Below are 18,344 nucleotides of genomic sequence, written 5' to 3' on the forward strand. Positions count from 1 at the left end.
TCCCCGTCCAATGACTTTAATGTTTTCCAAACTATGATATATCTAAATAAACTGATTAGAAACATCACATTGAGGAAGTTTTTTTCAGACAATAACCCTTCAACGCCAGCAGAGGTTGAGTGTAGACAGGGAATAGACCCTAGTACTTTTAAAGAGACGTGATATTATCACATTACAACAACTCCAGATAGAAGGAACTAGAGAGACAGGAGAAACTAAGAGAGGCCCCACTTTCAAAAAGAAATCCACTTTCTACCCTATTCAGAATAGGGGAAACATAATAGAAACCTTTTATAATAGAGTAGAGAAAGATCTGGTGTCTCTTAAAGAGAGCACAAAACATCACAAACACAACTTGAGTTCTAAAGAGAGGGTGGTGTTGAAGAATTTGAAGGACAATATGGACATTACCATACGTAGAGCTGATAAAGGAGGGATAGTGGTGGTCATGGACCGCAAACAATATGTGTCAGAGGGTATTAGACAGCTCACTAACCCCCAAGAATATTCTATTTTAAAACCAGACCCCACAGATATTTTTCGACATGAACTGAAAGATATTCTAGATGAGGGAGTTGAACAAGGTTTTCTAGATACAGCCACTGCTGAATATTTATTACCGGACCATCCCAAAATTCCCCTTTTCCATCATTTCCCCAAAGTCCACAAGTCCCTTGTGAATATTAAAGGGTGTCCCATTGTTAGTGGCATTGATTCTCTTCTTGGGAATCTCTCAGAATGGGTTGACACAATCCTCCAGCCCCTGGTCACCACTCTCCCTTCCTATCTTAGGGACACCACACACGTGCTTCAATTGATGAAGGACGTAAGGTGGACAGAGGAATCAAGATGGCTCACAGTGTATGCTGTGTCGCTTTACTCAAGTATACCCCATCACAGGGGCATAGAGGCCATCTGTTTCTATCTAGAAAATTTCACAGACTTCACCAATGAGTTCAACATTTTCATCATTAAGGTGGTAGGTTTCCTACTCACACACAATTTTTTCTTATTTGAAGGGGTGTACTATCTCCAAAGATGTGGAACAGCCATGGGAGCTAAATTTGCTCCCTCATATGCAAATCTTTTTTTGGGCTGCTGGGAGATTTTTCCACATCTTTGGAGACAGTAACCCATATAGGCATCATGTATGGCTGTACAAGCGATACATTGATGACCTGTTGTTCATTTGGACTGGATCAGAGGAGGAGATTATCTTGTTCTTAAAAAATTTGAATAAAAATTATATCGGCCTCAGTTTCACGTATGAGCAGAACCCAGTTCAAATCAACTATTTAGATGTCACTCTTATTGGACAGTCCAATGAGGTAGTCAAATCTGTAGTCTATCGCAAGCCCATTTCGGGGAACACTGTTTTACATGGTACTAGTTGCCACCCAAAACATGTCCCCTTAGCTATTGCTAAAGGGGAATACACAAGACTTAAAAGAAACTGTTCAGATCCTGAGGACTTTAGAATACTATCTAAAGATCTGGAACAGGAAATATCTACGTAAAGATATACACAAAGTCAGATTATCGGTTTCAAATAAACCCAGAGATTCTCTTTTAGAACATCAATATAACAGCAAAAATAAGTTTGAAGGGGTTACTTTTGTATAGTACCCAGTATGCACAAATTTGTGACATCATACGTAAACATTTCCCTGTTCTAAATGCAGATGATAAACTTATTGATACAGTGAAGAAAGGTCTCAGGTGCACATATAGAAGGAGCCCCACTTTGGGGTCTTTGCTATCTCCCACACTTCTCCCTAGTAATAAGAATTCAAACAGTTCATGGCTCAGACACTTGGGTATGTTCAAGTGTGGACACCAAAAATGTAAGCCCTGTGAATTTGTAAATATTACCAGGACATTTAGGAGTAATGTAACCAACAGGACTTATGATATTGGTGCCTGCATGAACTGCACCTCTAGATATGTAGTATATCTAATTGAATGTACCCTATGTGGCCTACAGTACGTAGGACTCACTTCCCGGGATGTGAACACTAGGATTAGGGAGCATTTTTCATCTTTTAAAACGACCAGGTCTACTACACCAATAGTTCAACATTTTGGTATACATCACAATGGCAGCCTTAATACTTTTTCCTGGTGTGCCATAGAAAAAATCCAGAAGCCAAAAAAAAGAGGTGATATTGATCGCCTACTAGCTAACGCCTAGATTTAGAGTTCTGCGTTAGCCGTCAAAACCAGCGTTAAGGGCTCCTAACGCTGGTTTTGGCCGCCCGCTGGTATTTAGAGTCAGTTAGGAAAGGGTCTAACGCTCACTTTCCAGCCGCGACTTTTCCATACCGCAGATCCCCTTACGCCAATTGCGTATCCTATCTTTTCAATGGGATCTTCCTAACGCCGGTATTTAGAGTCTTGGTTGAAGTGAGCGTTAGAACTCTAACGACAAAACTCCAGCCGCAGAAAAAAGTCAGGAGTTAAGAGCTTTATGGGCTAACGCCGGTTCATAAAGCTCTTAACTACTGTGCTCTAAAGTACACTAACACCCATAAACTACCTATGTACCCCTAAACCGAGGTCCCCCCACTCTAATAATTTTTTTTAACCCCTAACCTGCCGACCGCACACCGCCGCCACCTACATTATCCCTATGTACCCCTATTCTGCTGCCCCTAATGTCGCCGACACCTACATAATATTTATTAACCCCTAATCTGCCCCTCCCAACGTCGCCGCTACCTACACTTATTAACCCCTAATCTGCCGACCGGACCTCGCCGCTACTCTAATAAATGTATTAACCCCTAAACCGCCCCACTCCCGCCTCGCAAACCCTATAATAAATAGTATTAACCCCTAATCTGCCCTCCCTAACATCTTTGACACCTAACTTCAAGTATTAACCCCTAAAGCTAAGTCTAACCCTAACACCCCCCTAAGTTAAATATAATTTTTATCTAACAAAATAAATTAACTCTTATTAAATAAATTATTCCTATTTAAAGCTAAATACTTACCTATAAAATAAACCCTAATATAGCTACAATATAAATAATAATTACATTGTAGCTATTTTGGGATTTATATTTATTTTACAGGCAACTTTGTATTTATTTTAACTAGGTACAATAGCTATTAAATAGTTAATAACTATTTAATAGCTACCTAGTTAAAATAATTACAAAATTACCTGTAAAATAAATCCTAACCTGTTACAATTAAACCTAACACTACACTATCAATAAATAAATTAACTAAACTACCTACAATTACCTACAATTAAATCAACTAAACTAAATTACAAAAAAAACAAAACACTAAATTACAAAAAATAAAAAAAGATTACAAGAATTTTAAACTAATTACACCTACTCTAAGCCCCCTAAAAAAATAAAAAAGCCCACCAAAATAAAAAAATGCCCTACCCTATTCTAAAATAAAAAGTTAACAGCTCTATTACCTTACCAGCCCTTAAAAGGGCCTTTTGCGGGGCATGCCCCAAAGAAATCAGCTCTTTTGCCTGTAAAAAAACCATACAATACCCCCCCAACATTACAACCCACCACCCACATACCCCTAATCTAACCCACCCAAACCCCCCTTAAAAAACCTAACACTAAGCCCCTGAAGATCTTCCTACCTTATCTTCACCCAGCCGGGTATCAGCGATCCGTCCAGAAGAGGGTCCGAAGTCTTCATCCTATCCGGGCAGAAGAGGACATCCGGACCGGCAGACATCTTCATCCAGGCGGCATCTTCTATCTTCTTCCATCCGGCGCGGAGCGGGACCATCTGGAAGCAGCCGACGCGGAGCCATCCTTCTTCACCGACGGACTAACGACGAATGAAGGTTCCTTTAAATGACGTCATCCAAGATGGCGTTCCTCGAATTCCGATTGGCTGATAGGATTCTATCAGCCAATCGGAATTAAGGTAGGAAAAATCTGATTGGCTGATTGAATCAGCCAATCAGATTCAAGTTCAATCCGATTGGCTGATTGGATCAGCCAATCAGATTGAGCTCGCATTCTATTGGCTGTTCCGATCGGATTGTGTTTTTTATATACAATTAATAAAGAGACTTTTATTTTTATCTGACTGGTTGGCGAACACTTCCTTTGTATCCTTAAAAAATATATGGCATTGTTTCTCAACCACGGTCTTCAGGTACCCCCAACAGGTCTGGTTTTCATTATAGCTGAACTAGTGCACAGGTGAAATAATCAGCTGATGGGTGAGAGCACGTTAGTAACCATGGTATTACTGACCAGCTAATTACTTCACCTGTGCACTGCTTCAGCTATAATGAAAACCTGGCCTGTGGGGGGTAATTGAGGACCTCGGTTGAGAAACACTGGTATATGAATGTAAATGGCTTTAATGTGTGTATATATATATATATATATATATATATATACACACACACATATATATGTGTGTGTGTATACATGTGTAATTATGTTTATATGTATACATATATAAATAAACACACACACATTATATATATATATATATATATATATATATATATATATATATATATATATATATACACACACACACACTTTAGAGCCCTTTCCTCTCAAATACCTAAAACCAAGAAAAATATTTTTATTCAATTTCAATAATGTGTTTTACTGTGTATGTACTGTAAATATTTTACATTCCAATGTTCTTCACATATGGGGAAAATATTCTACACATTTTTAAATAGCTATATAAAAAATAAAAACACTACCATTACCAAAATTAAAAAACAACAACCAGTAAGACCTATCCTAAAACTAAGGTCCCCTTAAAAAAAGCCCACCCCTAAAAAAACAAACCTAAACTAACATTAAAACCTACACTAAATACTTGATTCTGTTTAGTAAGCGCCTTTGTGCAAGGATTTATTTGTCAGGCAGTGTCCTAGTTGAAGTGATTAGCTCTTTTGCACAAAAAATCCCTACACTAAAACCAAAGTAACCCCCCCACCCCCAATAAAACCATCTTTTAAAAAAAAAAAAACTAACCTAAAAAAGGTGCCCTGCAAAGGGCATCAGTGATTTCTCTCTCTTTTTCTCTCTCTCTTTCTCTCTCTCTTTATATACACTGCTCAAAAAAATAAAGGGAACACTAAAATAACACATCCTAGATCTGAATGAATAAAATATTCTAATGAAATACTTTGTTCTTTACATAGTTGAATGTGCTGACAACAAAATCACACAAAAATTAAAAAATGGAAATCAAAATTTTCAACCCATGGAGGTCTGGATTTGGAGTCACACTCAAAATTAAAGTGGAAAAACACACTACAGGCAGATCCAACTTTGATGTAATGTCCTTAAAACAAGTCAAAATGAGGCTCAGTAGTGTGTGTGGCCTCCACGTGCCTGTATGACCTCCCTACAACGCCTGTGCATGCTCCTGATGAGGTGGCGGATGGTCTCCTGAGGGATCTCCTCCCAGACCTGGACTAAAGCATCCACCAACTCCTGGACAGTCTGTGGTGCAAAGTGAAGTTGGTGGATGGAGCGAGACATGATGTCCCAGATGTGCTCAATTGGATTCAGGTCAGGGGAACGGGAGGGCCAGTCCATAGCATCAATGCCTTCATCTTGCAGGATCTGCTGACACACTCCAGCCACATGAGGTCTAGCATTGTCTTGCATTAGGCGGAACCCAGGGCCAACCGCACCAGCATATGGTCTCACAAGGGGTCTGAGGATCTCATCTTGATACCTAATGGCAGTCAGGCTACCTCTGGCGAGCACATGGAGGGCTGTTCGGCCCCTCAAAGAAATGCCACCCCACACCATTACTGACCCACTGCCAAACTGGCCATGCTGGAGGATGTTGCAGGCAGCAGAACGTTCTCCACGGCGTCTCCAGACTGTCACGTCTGTCAAATGTGCTCAGTGTGCCCCTGCTTTCATCTGTGAAGAGCACAGGGCGCCAGTGGCAAATTTGCCAATCTTGGTGTTCTCTGGCAAATGTCAAACGTCCTGCACGGTGTTGGACTGTAAGCACAACCCCCACCTGTTGACGTTGGGTCCTCATACCACCCTCATGGAGTCTGTTTCTGACCGTTTGAGCAGACACATGCACATTTGTGGCCTGCTGGAGGTCATTTTGCAGGGCTCTGGCAGTGCTCCTCCTGTTCCTCCTTGCACAAAGGCGGAGGTAGCGGTCCTGCTGCTGGGTTGTTGTCCTCCTACGGCCTCCTCCACGTCTCCTGATGTACTGGCCTGTCTCCTGGTAGCGCCTCCATGCTCTGGACACTACGCTGACAGACACAGCAATCCTTCTTGCCACAGCTCGCACTGATGTGCCATCCTGGATGAGCTGCACTACCTGAGCCACTTGTGTGGGTTGTAGACTCCGTCTCATGCTACCACTAGAGTGCAAGCACCACCAGCATTCAAAAGTGACCATAACATCAGCCAGAAAGCATAGGAACTGATAAGTGGTCTGTGGTCACCACCTGCAGAACCACTCCTTTATTGGGGGTGTCTTGCTAATTGCCTATAATTTCCACCTGTTGTCTATCCCATTTGCACAACAGCATGTGAAATTGATTGTCACTCAGTGTTGCTTCCTAAGTGGACAGTTTGATTTCACAGAAGTGTGATTGACTTGGAGATACATTGTGTTGTTTAAGTGTTCCCTTTATTTTTTTGAGCAGTGTATATATATATATATATATATATATATATATATATATATATTTATATTTATATTTATATATTGTGACAGAGCTAATAAGATTGTGTATAATGGAATCTACAGTATGTTTCCCACAAATTTTACAATGTTCTTGAAAGAATTGAAAATGTACTATTTATTGTGTATCATGGGCCGGTAATGCACTCCACAGTTTGGAGGTGGCAGAAAATTGCAGGCGAGGAATCCAGTTCAGGTTTTCCCTGTAAACTAAGGTTTTCTCACCTGCAGCTAATTAAAGGGACATGAAACAAAAAAATGTCAATATCCTTCTTTTGTGCAATTTGCATCATTCTCTTGGTATCCATTGTTGAAAAGCATATCTAGATAGGCTCAGGAGCCCATTGCTAGCTGCTAATTGGTGTCTGCACATATATGCCTCTTGTGATTGGCTTACCGATGTGTTTGGTTACCTACCAGTAGTGCATTGCTGCTCCTTTAAGAAAGGATACCAAGAGAATAAAGCAAAATTGATAATAGAAGTAAATTAGAAAAATGTTTACAACTGTATTATCCAAATAATGAAACATTTTGGGTTTTATGTCCCTTTAAGGTCAATTAACTCCTGTTAAACAGTGCTGAGGTTGCTAGTTGGAACCTCTATGAGAGGTTTAATATCTGTTGCAGTTGTGTGGAAAAGCCACACAACTTTAGTTAGAGATACTTTATTCTGTTTAGTAAGCACCATTGTGCAAGGTTTTATTTTATTCTTTTGTTTATGTTAAAACCATATTCATGCAAAATTGTCTGTGAATAAACAGGATCTCTGATGATTGAAGCGCATGTAGGCATGCCCGAAACGCGTCAGTTAGCTGGGATCTTACCTTCTTGTTGTATGTCTACTATCTGAATAAACCTCGGACTATACTGACTATTTTGAGAACTCAGGGGGGTAGTTATCAACGTGTCTACTTTTCCTGCCTTCGCCGGCCCAATACGCCCGCCTAAGCTCGCCTCACATCGCCGCGGCGGACCTGCAAAAATTTGCCTAAGTTATCAAAAAAGCTGTCAAAAAGCCGCGCACCAAGTACGGGGCGATGAGCAGCGGACTGTGAGAGTTATCACTCATCCGATCTCGCTGCTCTTCGGCTTTTTGACAGCTTTCTTGCTAGCCTGTCACTAAGCACCCACACTAAACTACACTGTTCTACCCCCTATACCGGCGCCCCCGGAGCCTCCCGCAACTAAATAAAGTTACTAAACCCTAAACCGCCACTCCTAGACCCCGCTGCAACTCTTATAAATATATTAACCCCTAAACCGCCGCTCCCGGACACCGCTGCCACTTACATTATACCTAGTATCCCCTATCCTGCCCCCCCTATACCGCCGCCCTCTATAATAAAGTTATTAACCCCTATCCTGCTGATCCCGCACCTCGCCGCAACTAAATAAATAGTTTAACCCCTAAACCGCTGCTCCCGGACCCTGCCGCAACCTATATTAAATTTATTAACCCCTAATCTGCCCCCCCTACACCGTCACCACCTATAATACATTTATTAACCCCTATCCTGCCCCCCACTACACCATCGCCACCTATAATAAATTTATTAACCCCTATCCTGCCCCCCCTACACCGTCGCCACCTATAATAAATTTATTAACCCCTATCCTGCCCCCCACTACACCGCTGCCACTGTAATAAAATGATTAACCCCTAAACCTAAGTCTAACACTAACCCTAACACCCCCCTAACTTAAATATTAATTAAATAAATCTAAATAATATTTCTATTATGAACTAAATTAATCCTATTTAAAACTAAATACTTACCTTTAAAATAAACCCTAATATAGCTACAATATAAATAATAATTATATTGTAGCTATCTTAGGATTTATTTTTATTTTACAGGCAAATTTCAATTTATTTTAACTAGGTACAATAGCTATTAAATAGTTATTAACTATTTAATAGCTTACCTAGCTAAAATAAAGAGAAATTAACCTGTAAAATAAAAACTAACCTAAGTTACAATTACACCTAACACTACACTATACTTAAATAAATTATTCCTATTTAAAACTAAATACTTACCTGTAAAATAAACCCTAAGATAGCTACAATGTAATTAATAATTACATTGTAGCTATCTTAGGATTTATATTAATTTTACAGGTAACTTTGTATTTATTTTAGCTAGTTAGAATAGTTACTAAATAGTTATTAACTATTTAATAACTACCTAGCTAAAAGAAATACAAAATTACCTGTAAAATAAATCCTAACCTAAGTTACAATTAAACCTAACACTACACTATCATTAAATAAATTAAATAAATTAAATACAAATAACTACAATTAAATACAATTACATAAACTTACTAAAGTACAAAAAATAAAAAAAGCTAAGTTACAAAAAATAAAAAAAAATAAGTTACAAACATTTTAAAAATATTACAACAATTTTAAGCTACTTACACCTAATCTAAGCCCCCTAATAAAATAACAAACCCCCCAAAATAAAAAAATGCCCTACCCTATTCTAAATTAAAAAAGTTCAAAGCTCTTTTACCTTACCAGCCCTTAAAAGGGCCTTTTTGTGGGGCATGCCCCAAATAATTCAGCTCTTTTGCCTGTAAAAGAAAAATACAACCCCCCCCAACATTAAAACCCACCACCCACATACCCCTAATCTAACCCAAACCCCCCTTAAAATAACCTAACACTAATCCCCTGAAGATCATCCTACCTTTAGTCGTCTTCACTCAGCCGAGCAGCGATGGAACCGAAGAGGAGATCCGGAGCGGCAGAAGTTATCCTCCAAGGGGCGCTGAAAAAATCTTCCATCCGATGAAGTGATCCTCCAGTCGGCGCTGAAGAAGTCTTCCATCCGAGCGATGTCATCTTCCAAGAGGCGCTGAAGAAGTCTTCTATCCGGGCGATGTCATCTTCCAAGCGGGGTCTTCAATCTTCATCCCGCCGACGCGGAACATCCTTCTTTTCCGACGGACTACCGACTAATGAAGGCTCCTTTAAGGGACGTCATCCAAGATGGCGTCCCTTCAATTCCGATTGGCTGATAGGATTCTATCAGCCAATCGGAATTAAGGTAGGAAAAATCTGATTGGCTGATTGAATCAGCCAATCAGATTCAAGTTCAATCCGATTGGCTGATCCAATCAGCCAATCAGATTGAGCTCGCATTCTATTGGCTGATCGGAACAGCCAATAGAATGCGAGCTCAATCTGATTGGCTGATTGGATCAGCCAATCGGATTGAACTTGAATCTGATTGGCTGATTCAATCAGCCAATCAGATTTTTCCTACCTTAATTCCGATTGGCTGATAGAATCCTATCAGCCAATCGGAATTGAAGGGACGCCATCTTGGATGACGTCCCTTAAAGGAGCCTTAATTCGTCGGTAGTCCGTCGGTAGTCCGTCGGTAAAGAAGGATGTTCCGCGTCGGCGGGATGAAGATTGAAGACCCCGCTTGGAAGATGACATCGCCCGGATAGAAGACTTCTTCAGCGCCTCTTGGAAGATGACATCGCCCGGATGGAAGACTTCTGCAGCGCCGACTGGAGGATCACTTCATCGGATGGAAGATTTCTTCAGCGCCCCTTGGAGGATAACTTCTGCCACTCCGGATCTCCTCTTCGGTTCCATGGCTGCTCGGCTGAGTGAAGACGACTAAAGGTAGGATGATCTTCAGGGGATTAGTGTTAGGTTATTTTAAGGGGGCTTTGGGTTAGATTAGGGGTATGTGGGTGGTGGGTTTTAATGTTGGGGGGGGGTTGTATTTTTCTTTTACAGGCAAAAGAGCTGAATTCTTTGGGGCATGCCCCACAAAAGGCCCTTTTAAGGGCTGGTAAGGTAAAAGAGCTTTGAACTTTTTAAATTTAGAATAGGGTAGGGCATTTTTTTATTTTGGGGGGTTTGTTATTTTATTAGGGGGCTTAGATTAGGTGTAAGTAGCTTAAAATTGTTGTAATATTTTTAAAATGTTTGTAACTTATTTTTTTTATTTTTTGTACTTTAGTTAGTTTATGTAATTGTATTTAATTGTAGTTATTTGTATTTAATTTATTTAATGATAGTGTAGTGTTAGGTTTAATTGTAACTTAGGTTAGGATTTATTTTACAGGTAATTTTATATTTCTTTTAGCTAGGTAGTTATTAAATAGTTAATAACTATTTAATAACTATTCTAACTAGCTAAAATAAATACAAAGTTACCTGTAAAATAAATATAATTCCTAAAATAGCTACAATGTAATTATTAATTACATTGTAGCTATCTTAGGGTTTATTTTACAGGTAAGTATTTAGTTTTAAATAGGAATAATTTAGTTAATGATAGTGTAGTGTTAGGTGTAATTGTAACTTAGGTTAGTTTTTATTTTACAGGTAAATTTCTCTTTATTTTAGCTAGGTAAGCTATTAAATAGTTAATAACTATTTAATAGCTATTGTACCTAGTTAAAATAAATTGAAAGATGCCTGTAAAATAAAAATAAATCCTAAGATAGCTACAATATAATTATTATTTATATTGTAGCTATATTAGGGTTTATTTTAAAGGTAAGTATTTAGTTTTAAATAGGATTAATTTAGTTAATAATAGAAATATTATTTAGATTTATTTAATTAATATTTAAGTTAGGGGGGTGTTAGGGTTAGTGTTAGACTTAGGTTTAGGGGTTAATAAATTTATTACAGTGGCGGCGGTGTAGTGGGGGGCAGGATAGGGGTTAATAAATGTATTATAGGTGGCAACGGTGTAGGGGGGGCAGATTAGGGGTTAATAAATTTAATATAGGTTGCGGCAGGGTCCGGGAGCGGCGGTTTAGGGGTTAAACTATTTATTTAGTTGCGGCGAGGTGCGGGATCGGCAGGATAGGGGTTAATAACTTTATTATAGAGGGCGGCGGTATAGGGGGGGCAGGATAACATAATTTATGCTTACCTGATAAATTCCTTTCTTCTGTAGTGTGATCAGTCCACGGGTCATCATTACTTCTGGGATATTACTCCTCCCCAACAGGAAGTGCAAGAGGATTCACCCAGCAGAGCTGCATATAGCTCCTCCCCTCTACGTCACTCCCAGTCATTCGACCAAGGACCAACGAGAAAGGAAAAGCCAAGGGTGAAGTGGTGACTGGAGTATAAATTAAAAAATATTTACCTGCCTTAAAAACAGGGTGGGCCGTGGACTGATCACACTACAGAAGAAAGGAATTTATCAGGTAAGCATAAATTATGTTTTCTTCTGTTAAGTGTGATCAGTCCACGGGTCATCATTACTTCTGGGATACCAATACCAAAGCAAAAGTACACGGATGACGGGAGAGATAGGCAGGCTCTTTATACAGAAGGAACCACTGCCTGAAGAACCTTTCTCCCAAAAATAGCCTCCGATGAAGCAAAAGTGTCAAATTTGGAAAATTTGGAAAAAGTATGAAGCGAAGACCAAGTTGCAGCCTTGCAAATCTGTTCAACAGAGGCCTCATTCTTGAAGGCCCAAGTGGAAGCCACAGCTCTAGTAGAATGAGCTGTAATTCTTTCAGGAGGCTGCTGTCCAGCAGTCTCATAAGCTAAACGAATTATGCTACGAAGCCAAAAAGAAAGAGAGGTAGCGGAAGCTTTTTGACCTCTCCTCTGCCCAGAGTAAATGACAAACAGAGAAGACGTTTGTCGAAATTCCTTAGTTGCCTGTAAGTAAAATTTTAGAGCACGGACTACATCCAGGTTGTGCAGTAGACGTTCCTTCTTTGAAGAAGGATTTGGGCATAAGGAAGGAACAACAATCTCTTGATTGATATTCCTGTTAGTAACTACCTTAGGTAAGAACCCAGGTTTAGTACGCAGGACTACCTTATCCGAATGAAAAATCAAATAAGGAGAATCACAATGTAAGGCTGATAATTCAGAGACTCTTCGAGCCGAGGAAACAGCCATTAAAAATAGAACTTTCCAAGATAACAACTTTATATCAATGGAATGAAGGGGTTCAAACGGAACGCCCTGTAAAACATTAAGAACAAGGTTTAAACTCCATGGTGGAGCAACAGTTTTAAACACAGGCTTAATCCTGGCCAAAGCCTGACAAAAAGCCTGGACGTCAGGAACTTCTGACAGACGTTTGTGTAACAGAATGGACAGAGCTGAGATCTGTCCCTTTAATGAACTAGCAGATAAACCCTTTTCTAAACCTTCTTGTAGAAAAGACAATATCCTAGGAATCCTAACCTTACTCCAAGAGTAACCTTTGGATTCACACCAATATAGGTATTTACGCCATATCTTATGGTAAATCTTTCTGGTAACAGGTTTCCTAGCCTGTATTAAGGTATCAATAACTGACTCAGAAAACCCACGTCTTGATAAAATCAAGCGTTCAATTTCCAAGCAGTCAGCTTCAGAGAAGTTAGATTTTGATGTTTGAAGGGACCCTGTATCAGAAGGTCCTGTTTCAGAGGTAGAGACCAAGGTGGACAGGATGACAAGTCCACCAGGTCTGCATACCAAGTCCTGCGTGGCCACGCAGGTGCTATTAGAATCACTGATGCTCTCTCTTGTTTGATTCTGGCAATCAATCGAGGAAGTAACGGGAAGGGTGGAAACACGTAAGCCATCCTGAAGTCCCAAGGTGCTGTCAGAGCATCTATCAGGACTGCTCCTGGATCCCTGGATCTGGACCCGTAACGAGGAAGCTTGGCGTTCTGTCGAGACGCCATGAGATCTATCTCTGGTTTGCCCCAACGTCGAAGTATTTGGGCAAAGACCTCCGGATGAAGTTCCCACTCCCCCGGATGAAAAGTCTGACGACTTAAGAAATCCGCCTCCCAGTTCTCCACTCCCGGGATGTGGATTACTGACAGGTGGCAAGAGTGAGACTCTGCCCAGCGAATTATCTTTGATACTTCCATCATAGCTAGGGAGCTTCTTGTCCCTCCCTGATGGTTGATGTAAGCTACAGTCGTGATGTTGTCCGACTGAAACCTGATGAACCCCCGAGTTGTCAACTGGGGCCAAGCCAGGAGGGCATTGAGAACTGCTCTCAATTCCAGAATGTTTATTGGCAGGAGACTCTCCTCCTGACTCCATTGTCCCTGAGCCTTCAGAGAATTCCAGACGGCACCCCAACCTAGAAGGCTGGCGTCTGTTGTTACAATTGTCCAGTCTGGTCTGCTAAATGGCATCCCCCTGGACAGATGTGGCCGAGAAAGCCACCATAGAAGAGAATTTCTGGTCTCTTGATCCAGATTCAGAGAAGGGGATAAGTCTGAGTAATCCCCATTCCACTGACTTAGCATGCACAGTTGCAGTGGTCTGAGGTGTAAGCGTGCAAAGGGTACTATGTCCATTGCCGCTACCATTAAGCCGATTACCTCCATGCATTGAGCCACTGACGGGTGTTGAATGGAATGAAGGGTGCGGCAAGCACTTTGAAGTCTTGTTAGCCTGTCCTCTGTCAGGTAAATCTTCATTTCTACAGAATCTATAAGAGTCCCCAGGAAGGGAACTCTTGTGAGTGGAACGAGTGAACTTTTCTTTTCGTTCACCTTCCATCCATGTGACCTTAGAAATGCCAGCACTAACTCTGTATGAGACTTGGCAGTTTGAAAGCTTGAAGCTTGTATCAGAATGTCGTCTAGGTATGGAGCTACCGAGATTCCCCGCGGTCTTAGTACCGCCAGAAGAGCACCCAGAACCTTTGTGAAGATTCTTGGAGCTGTAGCCAATCCGAATGGAAGAGCCACAAACTGGTAATGCCTGTCTAGGAAGGCAAACCTTAGGTACCGATAATGATCTTTGTGAATCGGTATGTGAAGGTAAGCATCTTTTAAATCTACAGTGGTCATGTACTGACCCTCTTGGATCATAGGTAAAATTGTCCGAATAGTCTCCATCTTGAACGATGGAACTCTTAGGAATTTGTTTAGGATCTTTAAGTCCAGGATTGGTCTGAAAGTTCCCTCTTTTTTGGGAACCACAAACAGATTTGAGTAAAACCCCTGTCCCTGTTCCGATCGTGGAACTGGATGGATTACTCCCATTAACAAGAGCTCTTGTACGCAGCGTAGAAACGCCTCTTTCTTTGTCTGGATTGTTGACAATCTTGACAGATGAAATCTCTCTCTTGGAGGAGAGTATTTGAAGTCCAGAAGGTATCCCTGAGATATTATCTCTAGCGCCCAGGGATCCTGAACATCTCTTGCCCAAGCCTGGGCGAAGAGAGAAAGTCTGCCCCCCACTAGATCCGATCCCGGATCGGGGGCCCTCAATTCATGCTGTTTTAGGGGCAGCAGCAGGTTTCCTAGTCTGCTTGCCCTTGTTCCAGGACTGGTTAGGTTTCCAGCCTTGTCTGTAGCGAGCAACAGCTCCTTCCTGTTTTGGTGCAGAGGAAGTTGATGCTGCTCCTGCTTTGAAATTACGAAATTTAGACTGTCTAGTCTTGGCTTTGGCTTTGTCCTGAGGCAGGGCATGGCCTTTACCTCCTGTAATGTCAGCGATAATCTCTTTCAACCCGGGCCCGAATAAGGTCTGCCCTTTGAAAGGTATATTAAGCAATTTAGACTTAGAAGTAACATCAGCTGACCAGGATTTTAGCCACAGCGCCCTGCGTGCCTGAATGGCGGATCCTGAATTCTTCGCCGTAAGTTTAGTAAGATGTACTACGGCCTCCGAAATGAATGAATTAGCTAGTTTAAGGACTCTAAGCCTGTCCGTAATGTCGTCCAGAGTAGCTGAACCAATGTTCTCTTCCAGAGACTCAATCCAGAATGCCGCTGCAGCCGTGATCGGCGCAATGCATGCAAGGGGTTGCAATATAAAACCTTGTTGAACAAACATTTTCTTAAGGTAACCCTCTAATTTTTTATCCATTGGATCTGAAAAAGCACAGCTATCCTCCACCGGGATAGTGGTACGCTTAGCTAAGGTAGAAACTGCTCCCTCCACCTTAGGGACCGTTTGCCATAAGTCCCTTGTGGTGGCGTCTATTGGAAACATTTTTCTAAATATCGGAGGGGGTGAGAACGGCACACCGGGTCTATCCCACTCCTTAGTAACAATTTCAGTAAGTCTCTTAGGTATAGGAAAAACCTCAGTACTCGTCGGTACCGCAAAATATTTATCCAACCTACACATTTTCTCTGGTATTGCAACTGTGTTACAATCATTCAGAGCCGCTAACACCTCCCCTAGTAATACACGGAGGTTTTCCAGTTTAAATTTAAAATTTGAAATATCTGAATCCAGTCTGTTTGGATCAGAACCGTCACCCACAGAATGAAGCTCTCCGTCCTCATGTTCTGCCACCTGTGACGCAGTGTCTGACATGGCCCTAATATTATCAGCGCACTCTGTTCTCACCCCAGAGTGATCACGCTTACCTCTTAGCTCTGGTAATTTAGCCAAAACCTCAGTCATAACAGTAGCCATATCCTGTAATGTGATTTGTAATGGCCGCCCAGATGTACTCGGCGCTACAATATCACGCACCTCCCTCTGAGCGGGAGATGTAGGTACTGACACGTGAGGCGAGTTAGTCGGCATAACTCTCCCCTCGTTGTTTGGTGAAATTTGTTCAATTTGTACAGATTGACTTTTATTTAAAGTAGCATCAATACAGTTAGTACATAAATTTCTATTGGGCTCCACTTTGGCATTGCAACAAATGACACAGGTATCATCCTCTGAATCAGACATGTTTAACACACTAGCAAATAAACTTGTAACTTGGAAATACAATTCAATTAGAATAATATTAAAACGTACTGTGCCTTTAAGAAGCACAGAAGATCTATGACAGTTGAAAATTAATAAATTGAAACAGTTATAGCCTCAATCCTTGTAAATAACACAACTTTAGCAAAGGTTTAATCCCATTAGCAAAGATAACAAATTCTGAAAGCAGGAAACAAATTACAGAATAAACGTTTTTTATCTCAGTCAAACTATAATTCTCACAGCTCTGCTGAGAGAAATTACCTCCCTCAAAATAAGTTTTGAAGACCCCTGAGCTCTGTAGAGATGAACCGGATCATGCAGGGAATACAATGAGTTGCTGACTGAAATATTTGATGTGTAGTAAAAGCGCCAAAAAACGGCCCCTCCCCCTCACACACAGCAGTGAGGGAGAACAGAAACTGTCAGAAAACAGATTAAGCTGGAAAAATAGTGCCCAAACATTTATTCACTCAGTACCTCAGTAAATGAAAACGATTTTACATTCCAGCAAAAACGTTAAACATAATCTCTAGTTATTAAACAGCTTTATGTATTTCTTACAGTGTAATTCTAGTGAAGTACCATTCCCCAGAATACTGAAGTGTAAAGTATACATACATGACATTATATCGGTATGGCAGGATTTTCTCATCAATTCCATTGTCAGAAAATAAAACTGCTACATACCTCTATGCAGATTCATCTGCCCGCTGTCCCCTGATCTGAAGTTTACCTCTCCTCAGATGGCCGAGAAACAGCAATATGATCTTAACTACTCCGGCTAAAATCATAACAAAAACTCTGGTAGATTCTTCTTCAAACTCTGCCAGAGAGATAATAACACACTCCGGTGCTATTTTAAAATAACAAACTTTTGATTGAAGATATAAAACTAAGTATAATCACCATAGTCCTCTCACACATCCTATCTAGTCGTTGGGTGCAAGAGAATGACTGGGAGTGACGTAGAGGGGAGGAGCTATATGCAGCTCTGCTGGGTGAATCCTCTTGCACTTCCTGTTGGGGAGGAGTAATATCCCAGAAGTAATGATGACCCGTGGACTGATCACACTTAACAGAAGAAAGGGGTTACTAGGTATAATGTAGGTGGCGGTGGGCTCCGGCAGCGGCGGTTTAGGGGTTAATACATTTATTATAGTTGCGGCGGGGTCAGGGAGCGGCGGTTTAGGGGTTAATATGTATAGAGTAGCTTGTGGTGGGCTCTGGGAGCGGCGGTTTAGGGGGTAATAACTTTATTTAGTTGCGGCGGTGTAGGGGGGACAGATTAGTGGTGTTTAGACTCGGGGTACATGTTAGGGTGTTAGGTGCAGACACTTCCCATAGGAATCAATGGGATGTCGGGCAGCAGCGAACTTGTACTTTCGCTATGGTCAGACTCCCATTGATTCCTATGGGATCCGCCGCCTCCAGGGTGGCGGTTTGAAAACCAGGTACGCTGGGCCGGAAAAGTGCCGAGCGTACCTGCTAGTTTTTTGATAACTAGCAAAAGTAGTCAGATTGTGCCGCACTTGTGTGCGGAACATCTGGAGTGACGTAAGAATCGATCTGTGTCGGACTGAGTCCGGCGGATCGAAGCTTACATCACAAAATTCTACTTTTGCCGGTCTCTAGCCTTTGATAACTAAGGCGAATCAGCCTCGCCACAAATACGCTGCGGAATTCCAGCGTATTTGAGGTTGACGGCTTGATAACTAGGCCCCTCAGTCTCTTTCTTCTTGTGAATAAACAGGCCAAGGCTTTTACACCTAGTCCAGAGTGTTTGAAGTGATTCTATGCTGAGAAGACTGTGTCAAAGCTGTTCAGGGGACAAAATACCCAAAGGAGAGGGGTATCTTTGTCACAATATATATATAAATTTATATGTGCTCATATGTATTTATTTATATGTGTGTATATATGCATTTACAGACATATATATATATATATATATATATATATATATATATATATA

The sequence above is a fragment of the Bombina bombina genome, chromosome 1 (assembly GCF_027579735.1).
Source record: "Bombina bombina isolate aBomBom1 chromosome 1, aBomBom1.pri, whole genome shotgun sequence".
Classification (NCBI taxonomy): Eukaryota; Metazoa; Chordata; class Amphibia; order Anura; family Bombinatoridae; genus Bombina; species Bombina bombina.